The sequence below is a fragment of the Peromyscus eremicus genome, chromosome 9, assembly GCF_949786415.1.
Source record: "Peromyscus eremicus chromosome 9, PerEre_H2_v1, whole genome shotgun sequence".
In the NCBI taxonomy this organism is placed as follows: Eukaryota; Metazoa; Chordata; class Mammalia; order Rodentia; family Cricetidae; genus Peromyscus; species Peromyscus eremicus.
Window position 1 is genome coordinate 88,857,447 of NC_081425.1, and position 13,858 is coordinate 88,871,304.

Below are 13,858 nucleotides of genomic sequence, written 5' to 3' on the forward strand. Positions count from 1 at the left end.
AAGCCTTCCAGAAGTTGGGACTCCTCCCTGGAAATACTCAATGTATGCTCTGGTCCTCTGTGTAGCAATAGGCAGCCAGGCATAAGAATCCTTGTGGTAAAGACAGGAAATATGTCACCATAGGTTTTCCGTGTCACCAGATATGTGACACAGACTCCTGGGATCGTCTTAGAGAGATAATCTATAGCTCCAAGTCCACTGAGGATACTCATGCAGCCCTGGATAAGTCCCTTGGACAACCTTCTTCTTCTGGCCTGAGAACATGATAGGAAGTTTAATAAGCACCAGGAGGTCCCAGTGTATACGTGTCAGGCTGTAGCTTCCATGGGGCTGAGGAGTCCAGAACATAGCCTGATTCCACATGATTCTTGGGGCCTGTGTTCATGGGGTCCTTTTCTCCTGGAGCTATGCCCCACCACAGGCTGAATTTTTTTGAGATGCTAAAAAAGGAGCATAAGCAGGTGATGTCAGACTTGCAGAAATTGCCCATGGAGATCAGTGATGGTGTGAAAAAGGTCAAACAGCTGATTCAGGAGAATGTATCTTACAGGTATGTGCCTGATTTATCTTCGGAGGGACTGATTCTGCCATCTTTCTCTTTCACCCAAAGTGAGGGCTCTGGTTCTTGCCTGTTTGCCTCTTAGCAAGCAGCCTGACTTGTGGTTCTTGGCCTTGTGCCTCTTGGACTCACTTTTGCTATGTGTGAAAAGACACTGACCCCCCAATCATTGTGCTGCCATCCTCAGGAGCCCCTTGATACAAAATGGTTTGCACCACGAAGGGAGTGTCAGGTATCCTAGTACCTCTGGGGCTCTGACCAGGGCTTCACAGAGCTGGTTTCCATGGTAGCCATAGAGAGAATTGATTCTGGTTGGGACTTCTTCTTCCCTCCTTCTGAGAGTGTTTGCCCTCTACCTGCTGATGCTTTCCCAACACCACGAACAGTTAAGCACAGGTGTGGGCTACACTCTGTTCTCAGGGGACAGTACCCCTTTTGGAATTAGGGTTTTCAGAAGTACTTTGAATCTTTCTGGAATTTGGTTACTCTCTTGATTTGGCCTGCATCTAAGTGATGCTGGCTTGGCTACTGAAAACTCCATTCTTGGGCTGTCTGTGAGTCTGGGAATTTTCAGCACTGGTGGTACTTGGAGGTAGGAATGGCAAAGGAGGCTGGCTGGGGCTCACCATGTTTTGGCAGTTGATCAGTTACCTCCAAAGCCAGGTCATCTGAGATTGGACTCAGTGAAAGGAGAATATACATGTGCTGAGACTGAAGAACAGCCTGCTATGGAAGGAGCAGACTGAACTGCAAGAGTCCTGTGAGGAGCTGAAGAGGCTCTTGAAGGAGGCCCATGAGATGATCAGTGACCCTTCTGCTGAGCAGCAGCAGGAAGGCTGAAGCTGCGGGGGCAGGTGCCCACCTTCTAACCATAAACATAGAGACAACCATGTACCATCCACCCATCCATCCAGACTCCCACCTACATAATATCCAATTGTTGATTTCTGTGATCATTACCAAGTCTTTCTGGAGAGTTAGTCTCTTTCAAGAATCTGGATAATTGTCAAGCAAACCCTTCTGCTCTGCTAGAAGCTGCAGTACATTGAGAGAGCTGGGTCAGGCACATATCACACACCTACATGTCATTATGATCAGAGGGCTGCTATGCAGGGAGGTACTTAGGGAACATCACAAAGCTTTCACTGATGATGTCAGTGGCCTGTGGCTCATATGCTTTGCAGGGGTCATGTGAGATCACAGGGAGGAAGCAGCCTTCAAGGACTAGAGCCCGGTGCCAGTGCCAAGTGAGTGGTTCTCATTGTCAACGATTTGGGTGATATGTGGTCTTCTCCTTTCTTCCTTCATCCCAGTGTGTTCTCTTCCTTTTGCCAAGCTCTTGGTTCAAAGTGACAGAAGCCTGAGTACCACCTTGTCAGTCCTTTTTCTGGACATGATGCTGGACAGTTCTCCCATCCTGGAGCTTCCAGTCTGGAGCTGACTGGATGACCATAGATGTGGGAGGACTTTGACAGGCTGAGGCTTGGAGTGACAGATATGAAGCTGCAAGAAAACATTTTCTCCAATCTCCTCAACATAGTCTGACTAAGCTGTGTGCTCCACTAGGAATTTTTAGTCCCTAAGGGATGGATAGCTGTGTTGTAGGCCTCAGTAGAAACCCTGATGTGCATATTTTAAATTCAACTGTTCATACAGCATGATACACTCTTCACTTTTTTCTGCTCACTTCTGATTTTTGTGGTCTGTGTGTTATCTATGCAGGCATGTGTAAATGTGTACATTAGTGGGTATGTTCAGAGGCTACAAAATGAAATTCTGTGTTGTCATCTGTTGCTTACTCCGTTGTTTCCTTGATCCCAGGTCTTTCACCGAACCTGTAATTTTCTCTTTGGGCTAATCTGGCTGGCCAGCACTCTTTGGATCTCCAGACCTCCAAAGTAGAACTTCTGTCTTGTTTTTTTCTCATCCAATTTTAGAAGTTTCAATTGCTCAGAAGGAGGAAGGACATATTTGCTTTCTCTTCTGCTTATTTACTTTTACTGCTTTTATACTAATGAGTTTTCTAATAAATAACAAAAAAACAAACAATACAGCTGTTTTAAAAATAAACAGCAGACTTCTTTCCTTTCACTGCCCAGAGCTAACACCACAGGAAATATCTGTTTGGTCTCTTACTTCTCAACAGAGAATCCCACAGTGCATATCCTTGCTGACATTGTGTTGCTGACTATATCCTGTGCATGGCTGTGTCTCAGAACAGATTCCCTCTCATAGTTGTGCAGAGTGCTGCATTCCTGAAAAGCACTGCAGGTGATCTCACTGTCCTTCTGACTGACATTGGGATGAATTCATATCATATGCACTGTCATCTGTTGAAAACTTCCTGGTGTTGACCATGGGTCACTTTCTTTCTCTTGGACTATCAAGGTCATCTGTGGAGGAGCCAGGATGAGTTTAGTGAAGAGACTGTGATGGGTGAATTTGGAACCTGTGGGGTCAGGGGTTTTTGTGATGGATAAAGAACATTCAAGGAAAAGTAAGTGCAGGCCGGAGTAGCAGAGCCTTGCTGAGTCTAAGAGCCTTGTAGACAGCATAGAGGACCCACGACCTCCACATGCATCAGAAAAGGTGATGCAAGGCAGCAGTCCTCTCACTGACCATTCTAGGTTCAGGAAGTACGTGTGTGTGTGTGTGTTTGTGTGTGTTGGGGTTGTGGTATGTGGTGTGTTGTGCTTTTCTGTGCATCTCTGTGTGTATGTGTGTGTGTGAACTTCTTTGTGTGTGTATGTGAATACTGTCTATTGGTTGCACACTAGTGTTCCTTTGTGTGTGTGTATGTGACCATGTGTGGGTGACTGTATATGTATGTGTGTGTGTGTGTGTCCATGTTTCCTGTATGTATAGGGGTAAGTATTTGTGTGTTTGTGAATACAGGTGCTTATAGGTGCAAGCCTGTTTCTATGTGTGGAGTTTAACCTCGTGTGTGTGTGTGTGTGTGTGTGTGTGTGTGTGTATTTCTGCATATTTGTATGTTCACTTACTCATCTTTAATGATGATGGGACCAACTTTATTGAAAAAGTACTGTGCCCCCTCACTTGGCATCCATCAAATATTGCATGCTGCTGCCCATCTTTCCGCATGTCCACGTAGATCACTAGAACAGAGGGACACAAGAACTACTGAAACTCAGTGGTTTTCAGGTATTTGTAGTGGCAAAAATATTTATCTGCTCAGAAATCCTTGGAGCAAACCAAAGGAATGTGGTACATGAAGGTGAGGAGGAGGCCACTGTGGCATATCAAGGTGTCTGAGAGGTAGGATAGCCTGGCTGAGGGTTTGTTTCCCTCCTCTGCTCTGGGTGAATGGTGACTGCACACTCAATGGTCAGAGGACTTGCTGTGTCTTCTCTGTGTCCTGTTTTGTCCTCATCCACATTGCCTGCTACCTCTTGCTTTCCCCCTTTGTCTAACCTTGGCTCAGTTAACCTTGGCCTTGGAGCTTGGCCTGCATGTTAGTCCTTGAGAGATTCTAACTTGCAGTGTGCTTCCAGCTGTATCTCAGTCTGGCAGAAGTCCCCTAGCCATGCTGTGGTGTGAGAATGGGGCTGTCTCAGTGAATCCCACTTAGGCTCCTGAGGGTCTAAAGCACTCGCCATGTGCTGTGTCTATAGCACTCAGTAACTGCTTTTCTTCAAAGTTGTTTACTCTGAGTTAAAATCAGCCTCATGGAGGGTTTGGAGAAATGAGGACCCTCAGACATTGCCTGTAGTGTAAAATGGTGTAGCACAGAACAAAGCCACACACAAGTCTCAGAAAGTTAAACTGCAATCCCGAGGTGACACAGTGATTCCAGAACATGAAGTAGATGTCCACAGAGAAGCTAGGGGACATCAGGGTTTTATCAGCACTCCTGGGAGCAGCCTCGTGATGCCCATCATTTACTGAGTGGAATAGTACACTGTGGTCAGGCTCTTCCATGGAATATTGTTCAGCATGAAATAATACATAAAATCATTTGGCACTGACTTAGTCAGCCATTTGTTACTCAAACATATCCCTGGCACAAACACCTCACAGGAAGGAACTTTTTCTTTTGGATCCTGGTTATGGAGATTTTCTAGTTTCCTGAGCTCTTTGCTTTGGGTCCAAAGTGAGGCAACCTGTGGTAAAGGGAGCCCCTTTTGAAGGAAGTTGCTCACTTTGGGGGCAACTGGGAAACAGTGAACAAGACCAGTGGGGTAGTCCACGATGATCCAGTACTCCTTTGCTGGGGAACATTCCTATACTGCACAGCCTGGGGAACTTCTTAAGCAGAGTTAGTTAAGGAGCGAGGACCCCAGAGGGCCACCTGTCTATGCATTAGTTTATAGGATAGACACTTCAGTGACTGAATTGCCTATCTCTCATGCCCTCTGTGTTCTTCTCTCACCCAACAGGTTTACCTTCTTTTCGTTAGTATCCCTGGTGGTTGCTCCTTATGTTAATATTAACTGTGAAGCTAAACATGTTAGTGCATTACAGTGTGCTTGTATGTGTGCACACATGTACTTGTGTGTGTTCATGAGTTTGTGTGCATATGGTGAGCAAGCCACCACTGAGAACACAGTCTTCTAATGAACAGGAGCAAGAGAGCCTGGATGAAAGACTGAACGACCTGCTGAAGCAGAAGGAGCTGGTCACCAGCAAGGGGACTTGGCAGAAAAGCTGCAACATAACTTCAGTGTCTCTGAGATGAGGTAGGAGCCCAAGCTGGGAGGAGTGGTTAGAACCATGTAGGTCACCTGTCCCCGGATCTCTGTCCTTTTGGGATTCCCACCATCTGAATAGCTCCCAGCCACAGCCAGGGAAAGAACATCTCAGGATATTTTACTGGCCCAAGTCAACAAGAACTTCTCCAGGAAACACTATGTTTGATCTTTAGTGTTTCTGGGGTTGTATACCCCTTACTCCCATCTGAGTTCTCTGGAATCTTCTCAGTTTCGCCTGTGTCTCCCCACAAATCTCCCTATGGCCGTCCTCAGCCTAGCAGGAGGAGGGTTAGTGATGGAGGACAGTGTGTGTTCCTACCACTTTATTTTCCTTCCAGAACATCACCTTTAGAGACAAGGTACTACCTTTGCACAGATCTGCATGCAGCACGCTCCTGCTGATTTACAGGTTCTCTGCAGTGTGCATCTGTTTCCTGTGAAAAGATTTTTCTGTTGTAAGAAGATTTAGGAGTTGAGGATTGAACTGAGGGAGGATTCTGTTCTTTAGCAATAATCAGATCCTTCACTGCTTTTCTTTTGTAGGCTCGCCGAGAGGGTCTACATTCAATTTCCAAGGTTGCTCACATTCACCTGTATCTAATCAGGGCCATGTATATCTGCCCTGAACTGTTACTCAGTCATTACTACATTTTTTCTCAAAGTAATATATATTTCTCATATTATTGAGTATGGTTGTTAAGGAGAAGAAGGTCCATTCTTGGGCAGTGCTTATAAAGTGAGTGTTCAACTCTCCATGGGTAAAGTAGTGAAAAGATTCTAAGGAAGCAGAGAAAAATTCCCAGCTTTAGAAGGAGGAGATACTGAACGGTTTCACCTGTATCACAGGAGAGACTCCGGGAAAAGAAATCTCAGCTTCTGTTCAGTTCAGGGAGAATTTATTAGCTAGGAGGCAAAGGGTGTTCCTTGTGACATCAGGAGTCCCTTCTCTGGAAATTCTATTGTATCCTGGAGAGCAGAGCTCTTGGAATCCCCTGTGAGGTCAATAGTGTTGAAGCAACACCAAGTGCCTTTAGGGTATTCGTTCAATGTCTATACAGTTTTCCTATAGACATGTTGACAAGACTTAGGCATCTACTTGAGAGAGAGAATGGACTTTGTGGAGATACCAGAGCAAGGCAGAAGGAAGCTGACCCTAGGTCTCACTGGAAAGAACGGAGAAATCAGTGGTCCTGGGGAAGATGCAGTGAGTTCAGGAAAGGGTCTGGGGAACTTTCTGGGTGTGATGGGCTTGAGCTTTCCAGGGTCAATCAGGAACTGGCAGCTTCTGAGAAGCAATAGGCTTATCTAGCTTCTCTGGGTTCCTAATAAGCAGACCCAGATCAAGAGTTCATGATGGTTAATATGACATACTCAGGAACTGACAAGACTGTAGCCTTTGTGCTGGGGACCCTCTTCTCTCACTCTGAGTGGGGAAGGAGACACAGAGGAATGTTTAGGTTTCAGTATCATTATTGCACTTCACCCCCACTGGAATCCTTAGGGTGTGTGCCCGCAATAACAGGGACAGGAGAGTGCCCAGACAAAGCCTGAGCTTGTCTTACTTTACGTCATAGACACTAGCAGAGCTGAGGCACCAAGTGCTGTTGTCTTTCACTGACACCCTAAGATTATGACTTCCCAGCTGTGGGTGGGACACAGGTCTCCAGTTCAGCCTAGAGAGCTGTTAGATTCAGTGGACCTGGACTGAGACTGTCCCCTTCTTACAGGTTCTAGCTGTCCTGGGCTGCCAGTGAAGATGGCTTTGTGAATCTGGTGATTATGTTCTGCCACTGCATGGCTTCTCCATTAACATGAGACTCTGAAGCATCATCCAAGTGATTTGGGCATCCCTATACTACTTGAGTGCTTGTGAGAGTAGCAATTATCTCCAGGATTATGTCCAGGAAAGGACATGGCTGAGGGCTCTGAAGCTTGTACATCTTCTGTAGCTGTGAATAAGCCTTAGGAGGCTATCCCCTAGGTCACCCTGTGCAGGGAGACAGGGGAAGCCAGGTAACTTCTGAGACACTCATCTCCCTATAGAAAGATGCGAGAACTGACATCTACAGAGGGAGAGACTCAAGTCTAGTCTTTCAGAACCAGCTAGGGCAAAGTCTCATCTGTCTGTCACTTCCTGATCATCCTTTAGCATGTCTGGTTTAACTGAGATGAGGTAATGTGTAGGGCAGGGGCTATCCATTGGCTTCTAGAATTGGGAATTACTGAGATACCTAACCTTGTCTAACACGGTTGTCAGTATGATATGACATCTGAATGGACATAGTTTACTCCACATCACTCATTTGTTCTGGGCTTCACCAAGTATAATTCAGAAGCCACAGTCCAGACTCTGGTGAATTTTCAATCCAGGCTGAACTAGTGCTCGCTCCTCATTTCAGGAATGTCAGTAAATTTACAAGTGTGAAGTCGGGCTCTGGGGAAGGTCTAGGGTAAAGGACCCCCATTACCTCTCATTTTGTGCCCTTTGCCTGTCCTTCTCATGCTCAGATGGATGTTGTAATTTAATCTGGCTGTGTCACCTTTCCTAAGGGCATGTGTATTGTCACAGTAGGCTCAAGTTCAAGGAATTTGGCTTTTGTGTAGTTCTAGGTGAAGAACCACAACAGTGACACACTACATACTCTCCTCATGATTATCACAAATTTTGATTTTCTGTAAATGCCTTGCAGTTCTCTGTGTGGCCTCTCAATAGCCATTCATCTTTCTTAAAATTTTAATGCAGGAATGGCCCATCATTCTTCATGGGAGTTATTGTTTTTGTGTCTGAGGGCTCCCCTGGGGAACTCTGGTTCTTATATCTCCAGTCAGACATGTCACTAGTTAATCACACTTTTGGTAGCTATGATGGCTGGAATGAATTCTGCTGAAGTTAGGGATAATTTTCGCCAACTATGGGACTTATCTTTGTTCTGATAAGACAAGACACCCCCATTCTCCCACCACATTAACAGCCTTGTGCATCCTCCACAAGGTGCTTGTTGCCTGCAGGGGCCTGAACTTTCCTCTCCCCACCATCCTTACTTAATTACCTAGAAACGTTTTTTTCTTCTTTATTGACTAGAGGTTTCACCAGTTGGATGAGCCATTTCCTGGGATGTATTTGGAAGTGAGTTTTCAACTTCATGTACGTGAAAGAGTGAATAAATTCTAATGAAGCAAAGAGAGATCCCTGGGTTTGTAATGAGGAGGTGGTGAAGATCTTCCCTTGTGTTTTTGGGAAGGCTCCTGGGAAGGGCAGTATGGCTTCCAGTGAATTGCAGAAGATGTAGTTTGTAGGTAGGTGAGGGCTACTGCTGGTGAACCCAATAGTTCCTTCTCATGACAAGCTATTATACTCTGGGGAGTTCTTGGCATTCTCTTGATGTCACCAGTGCTGTGGGAACACCAGGTGACTGTGGGGTATTCTTTCACTGCCCGTAGACATGTCAGCAAGACTGAGAAGGACACTTGGGAGAGAGAATGGAGAACATGGGGGGACCTGAGAGAGGCAGAAGGAAGCTGGACTTCAGTCTCAGTGTAAAACATGGAGAAATAAGTGGTTTTCTAGAGGGAACAGTGAGTCATGAAAAGAAGTTGGGAGCTTCATGGAGGAGGTAGAGCTTGACCTGGGCCTTCCAGTACTGGAGCTTAGCATCTGGGAACTTCTGGGAAGCAATGGGCTTATCCTGCTTTTCTGAGTGCCCTAAAAGCAGGGCGAGAGTCAACAATTTTTGATGGTTAGTTTAGGAGAGCCAAGCCTGCAGTGGCTTTTTCTGGAGGATCCTTAATCTCATTTTGAGTGGAAAGGAGGGATAGCAGGAGCAAAGTGGTAACTAATTAGGTGTCCTTCTCTGGGTAGGGTGTTGCTGCACTGCATCCTAGTGGATTCCATCAGTTTCCATGGGAATCTAATGCCAATAACAAGAAAGAGAAACTCTCTTAGCCATGCACCAAAGTCTCAGACATTCAGATACTTTGGTCCTGGATACATGTGATGAGGACTTAGTACTGCTAAGCTCTAGGGACGATAGGACTTGCCTGCACCACATCAGATATTAGGTGACACTTTCCTCCAAATCTACATGGCTGGGCTATCTTATGCCTTCCAGGGCTGGGGGACTGCATTAGAGAGAGTGGCACATGCCCATCCATTGTGGTTGAGGACAGATAATATGGCTCATGGGTACCAATTTGAGTATAATTGCCCTACTCTTTGGGGTCCATAGCATTTTCTCTTCCTGGGGCTTCCTCTTGGGACTATCATGGATTCTCCTGCCCCTATGCCATTCAAGTGTACAAGTCACTTTGCTTTATCTTCCTGCAGGGACCACTGGGAAGGCACCAACCCAAACCTCCACCTCCACTGAGCAGGAGCAACAGATGACAAAGATGGAGAAACTCACCCTTCAGCTACAGAGTATAACATACGAGCAAATTGAACTGCATGGGATCCTGGCCAGTTATACAGACAAGGATTTGCAGAACAGGAAGTCATTATGTGCACTTCTCTGCTGACCATCTTGACCCCACAGTGTGTAGCTAAGCTTTCCTGAGGAACAGGAGGCTGAACCTCCAGGGTGTCCTGGTGCCTAAACTTATTTTCCTGAGTGCACAGAATTTGGAACCTGGGTAGGTATGAGATGGAGACACAGGCTATTCGATTAATCCAAATGAAAAGCAGAGCATGTAGCCTGAATTACAGTCTGGGGATAGGGACACTAGTGTGTGAGCTCTTAACATGCATTTCAAAATGCCTTGACAGTTGTTGGCTTGTGGAAGATGCTAGGTTCTGTGAGTTTGTGGTGAGTCTTTGTCCTTGACCAGCAGATCATTGTGTGGTGAAGGCTCCTGGCAGAGCTGGAGGAGCCTGGTCCCATTCATCTATCTCAGTTTGTGGCTGGAAGGCCTGATGTTTATCAGTGGTTCTCCCTTGTCCTCCTCCTTATACTTTGAAGCAGTTCCATCTACCTGCATTTCATGGGCAACCTAACTGTATGTGGTGTGTTTGTGTGTGGGGGAAGTAATAGCCTGAAGCTTTTCTTGGCTCCTCCTTATACTCTGAGACAGTGCAAACTCTCTGTATCACATGTTCATTGTGAGTATATGTGGTGTGTGTGTGCGCGCACAAGTGCGTGCGTTTGTATGTGTAGGCATGCGTGCATGTGTGTATGTGTTTGTGTGTTAATGTGTGTGTTTTAGAGGGCATGAAGGTGTGTGTGTGTGTGTGTGTGTGTGTGTGTGTGTGTGTGTGTGTGTGTGTTTGTGTGCTCCTGGGAGTCTAGGATCTGTGGCAGGGCCTGAGGATTTGCCATTTACTCATTTTCCAGGGATTGCCAGTGATGACGCCAAGGAGCTTCACTTTGAGAAGCTCACATCTTGGCTACTGTTCTCACTTTGGTGGAACTTTGGAATCCCTTGTGGAGTTATAAAGCCTTCCAGAAGTTGGGACTCCTCCCTGGAAATACTCAATGTATGCTCTGGTCCTCTTTGTAGCAACAGGCAGCCAGGCATGAGAATCCCTGTGGTAAAGACAGGAAAAATGTCACCATAGGTTTTCCGTGTCACCAGATATGTGACACAGACTCCTGCGATCGTCTTAGAGAGATAATCTATAGCTGCAAGTCCAATGAGGATGCTCATGCAGCCCTGGATAAGTCCCTTGGACAATCTTCTTCTGCCCTGAGAACATGATAGGAAGTTTAATAAGCACCAGGAGGTCCCAGTGTATACGTGTCAGGCTGTAGCTTCCATGGGGCTGAGGAGTCCAGAACATAGCCTGATTCCACATGATTCTTGTGGCCTATGTTCATGGGGTCCTTTTCTCCTGGAGCCATGCCCTACCACAGGCTGAATTCTTTTGAGATGCTAAAAAAGGAGCATAAGCAGGTGATGTCAGACTTGCAGAAATTGCCCATGGAGATCAGTGATGGCGTGAACAAGGTCAAACAGCTGATTGAGGAGAATGTATCCTACAGGTATGTGCCTGATTTATCTTGGGAGGGACTGATTCTGCCATCTTTCTCTTTCACCCCAAGTGAGGGCTCTGATTCTTGCCTGTCTGCCTCTTAGCAAGCAGCTTGACTTGTGGTTCTTGGCCTTGTGCCTCTTGGACTCACTTTTGCTAAGTGTGAAAAGACACTGACCCCCCAATCATTGTGCTGCCATCCTCAGGAGCCCCTTGATAGAAAATGGTTTGCACCATGAAGGGAGTGTCAGGTATCCTAGTACCTCTGGGGCTCTGACCAGGGCTTCACAGAGCTGGTTTCCATGGTAGCCATAGAGAGAATTGATTCTGGTTGGGACTTCTGCCCTCCTTCTGAGAGTGTTTTCCCTCTACCTGCTGATGCTTTCTCAACACCACGAACAGTTAAGCACAGGTGTGGTCTACACTCTGTTCTCAGGGGACAGTACCCCTTTCGGAATTAGGGTTTTCAGAAGTACTTTGAATCTTTCTGGAATTTGGTTACTCTCTTGATTTGGCCTGCATCTAAGTGATGCTGGCTTGGCTACTGAGAACTCCATTCTTGGGCTGTCTGTGAGACTGGGAATTTTCAGCACTGGTGGTACTTGGAGGTAGGAATGGCAAAGGAGGCTGGCTGGGGCTCACCATGTTTTGGCAGTTTTTCAGTTACCTCCACAGCCAGGTCATCTGAGATTGGACTCAGTGAAAGGAGAATATACATGTGCTGAGACTGAAGAACAGCCTGCTATGGAAGGAGCAGACTGAACTGCAAGAGTCCTGCGAGGAGCTGAAGATGCTCTTGAAGGAGGCCCATGAGATGATCAGTGACTCTTCTGCTGAGCAGCAGCAGGAAGGCTGAAGCTGCGGGGGCAGGTGCCCACCTTCTAACCATAAACATAGAGACAACCATGTACCATCCACCCATCCATCCAGACTCCCACCTACATAATATCCAATTGTTGATTTCTGTGATCATTACCAAGTCTTTCTGGAGAGTTAGCCTCTTGCAAGAATCTGGATAATTGTCAAGCAAACCCTTCTGCTCTGCTAGAAGCTGCAGTACATTGAGAGAGCTGGGTCAGTCACATATCACACACCTACATGTCATTATGATCAGAGGGCTGCTATGCAGGGAGCTACTTAGGGAACATCACAAAGCTTTCATTGATGATGTCAGTGGCCTGTTGCTCATATGCTTTTCAGGGGTCATGTGAGATCACAGGGAGGAAGCAGCCTTCAAGGACTAGAGCCCGGTGCCAGTGCCAAGTGAGTGGTTCTCATTGTCAACGATTTGGGTGGCATGTGGTCTTCTCCTTTCTTCCTGCATCCCAGTGTGTTCTCTTCCTTTTGCCAAGCTCTTGGTTCAAAGTGACAGAAGACTGAGTACCACCTTGTCAGTCTTTTTTCTGGACATGGTGTTGGACAGTTCTTCCATCCTGGAGCTTCCAGTCTGGAGCTGACTGGATGACCATTGATGTGGGAGGACTTTGACAGGGTGAGGGTTGGAGTGACAGATTTGAAGCTGCAAGAAAACATTTTCTCCAATCTCCTCAACATAGTCTGACTAAGCTGTGTGCTCCACTAGGAATTTTTAGTCCCTAAGGGATGGATAGCCCTGTTGTAGGCCTCAGTTGAAACCCTGATGTGCATATTTTAAATTCAGCTGTTCATACAGCATGATATACTCTTCACTTTTTTCTGCTCACTTCTGATTTCTGTGGTCTGTGTGTTATCTATGCAGGCGTGTGTAAATGTGTACATTAGTGGGTATGTTCAGAGACTACAAAATGAAATCCGTGTTGTCATCTGTTGCTTACTCCATTGTTTCCTTGATCCCAGGTCTTTCACCGAACCTGAAATTTTCTCTTTCGGCTAATCTGGCTGGCCAGCACTCTTTGGATCTCCAGACCTCCAAAGTAGAACTTCTGTCTTGTTTTTTTCTCATCCAATTTTAGAAGTTTCAATTGCTCAGAAGGAGGAAGGACATATTTGCTTTCTCTTCTGCTTATTTACTTTTACTGCTTTTATACTAATGAGTTTTCTAATAAATAACAAAAAAACAAACAATACAGCTGTTTTAAAAATAAACAGCAGACTTCTCTCCTTTCAGTGCCCAGAGCTAACACCACAGGAAATGTCTGTTTTGTCTCTTACTTCTCAAGAGAGAATCCCACAGTGCATCTCCTTGCTGACATTGTGTTGCTGACTATATCCTGTGCCTGGCTGTGTCTCAGAACAGATTCCCTCTCATAGTTGTGCAGAGTGCTGCATTCCTGAAAAGCAGTGCAGGTGATGTCACTGGCCTCCTGACTGACATTGGGCTGAATTCATATCATATGCACTGTCATCTGGTGAAAACTTCCTGGTGTTGACCATGGGTCACTTTCTTTCTCTTGGACTATCAAGGTCATCCGTGGAGGAGCCAGGATGAGTTTAGTGAAGAGACTGTGATGGGTGAACTTGGAACCTGAGGGGTCAGGGGGTTTTGTGATGGATAAAGTTCGTTCAAGGAAAAGTAAGTGCAGGCCGGAGTAGCAGAGCCATGCTAAGTCTAAGAGCCTTGTAGACAGCATAGAGGACCTGCTACCTCCACATGCATCTGAAAAGGTGATGCAAGGCAGCAGTCCT

The 13,858-nt window shown here is 46.1% G+C and overlaps 1 protein-coding gene and 2 long non-coding RNA genes across 4 annotated transcripts in view; 2 read left to right on the forward strand and 1 right to left on the reverse strand.

Annotated features, from left to right (window-relative positions):
• LOC131919654 (disks large homolog 5-like) overlaps nt 1-13,858 on the forward strand; it is a 406,205-nt gene that overhangs the window by 201,514 nt on the left and 190,833 nt on the right. The window lies entirely within an intron of this gene.
• On the reverse strand, nt 986-13,824 carry LOC131919665 (uncharacterized). Its single transcript, XR_009381342.1, has 3 exons — nt 12,210-13,824; nt 3,562-3,675; nt 986-2,952 (listed from the first exon to the last, which is right to left on the reverse strand). It is a non-coding gene; the product is annotated as an uncharacterized LOC131919665 (long non-coding RNA).
• Nucleotides 11,688-13,318, forward strand: LOC131919666 (uncharacterized). The gene is made up of 2 exons (XR_009381343.1): nt 11,688-12,103; nt 12,434-13,318. It is a non-coding gene; the product is annotated as an uncharacterized LOC131919666 (long non-coding RNA).